The 1568-nt window shown below is 39.9% G+C and overlaps 1 pseudogene; it reads right to left on the reverse strand.

The window, feature by feature from the left end:
* Nucleotides 1–370: 370 nt before the first annotated feature.
* LOC141443503 (uncharacterized) lies at nucleotides 371–1248 on the reverse strand (annotated as a pseudogene).
* Nucleotides 1249–1568: the final 320 nt, after the last annotated feature.

The following is a 1568-nucleotide window of genomic DNA, read 5'->3' on the forward strand; positions in this document are numbered from 1 at the left end:
ATAAACTACAATCAACCTATTTTAGTTAAATGCCGCTTAAAATTCGTTTGTCTTAATCTGTCACTTCGATTTGTATTTTGTTGAAAGGGACAAAGCATTTGTTAGTTAACATAGGCTTGTTAAGTTTTATGAATAAGGGGGTTAGTTTATTTTGTATTGAAATAATTTTATTGATGTACAAAGGTATATTGATAGGCAATTATTTATTTGATGTGTAATCAATAATATTCCTAGAGTTATTTTGAGACCCTAGAAAGAACATATACGATAGTTTTATCTCGGGTAATTGCATAGTTCTCACGTGATGGCGATAAAAGAATTATTCGCAGACGATGTCACGGAAAAAAGCGTATAAAATAAAACCCAAGCATACTAAAAAAATGTTTACTGTTACGCTATTGTACAATATTTTGAAACGTCTTCTTCTCTTGCTTTACTTCTTCGGACAGGCTGGTAGGGGTTTCGTTGGCACTTTCGGCATTGTTGGCAGATCCCTGGTGCAAGCAACGCGTTCTCTAAACGAAAAATTTTTCCCGCAGTACGAATTGTAAAAGGCCACCAGACCCTTGCCCACGTAATACATGAACGTACGAAACCCTTCGTCGGTTTCCTTCGGGTAACAGATGGAGCCAGCCGCGCAAGTTACCCATCGCGCAGTACAAAGAACTTCCTAGGTATCCCCCCTCCTGACCCCAAGTAAAATCCAGTCACACCCCTATAGTCATGCAAGCCTTTTTCAGCGTATCATTCTTAGGATCCCGCATGTAATTTAAAATCCTTTTTTCAGCGGTTCTGTAATCAGTTTTCACTTCTTTGTAAGTATCTATTAGTTCACTCTTCGCGAAACAGAGCGTTTTTTGAACTTCCTTTCTATACACAGACACGTGAGGTAATAAGATTGTTTGCCACAATTTTCTGGTCCATATTGGACACCTTAGCTTATCAGCATTGTGATCTTTGTACTCGTAATGAGGGCTTTCGTAGAGAGGCAAGTCTTTGTATTTCATTGGTTTTGGTCTTTCGGGGACCTTCGGCGGGTAGGCAGCCTTGACGCTCGGTATGAAACACATTTTTTGCTCCGAGAAGGATGGCTCTTAACGCCACCACCCATAGCTTCCCGACTGTACACAGACTGCCGTAATCAAAATTCAATCCTTTAGTATCTTCATCAGTCGTTTCATGATCGTTTGTCTGTATTTCACCTTCGTCTTCATTGTATTCTATTCCGTTTTGCATTTTTATTTTATTAATATTTGGATGTTGATTCACTAGAATTTTGAGGCATGTCGTTATGTCATCGCGTCCGACAGCAACCTGTCATTATTTATTTTAACGACATGCCTTGACAACTTCACGTAAGAAGTTTTCAGCACTCACAAAAAGACATGCAAACTTTTTCATTTTTTCTCGGGGCATCCATCTATTTTGATTGGCGGGGGTGGAGGTGGCGGTTTTTCAGGTTCAGGGGGAGGACATGGAATTTTATCTCTCAAGTCCCAGTCTTTGTTCAAAACGTTTTTACATAAGGCCACCCAAGCATTACCCGCAAGCCAGCAGACCTCTCTGAT

Source organism: Choristoneura fumiferana, chromosome 27 (assembly GCF_025370935.1).
Source record: "Choristoneura fumiferana chromosome 27, NRCan_CFum_1, whole genome shotgun sequence".
NCBI classification, from domain to species: Eukaryota; Metazoa; Arthropoda; class Insecta; order Lepidoptera; family Tortricidae; genus Choristoneura; species Choristoneura fumiferana.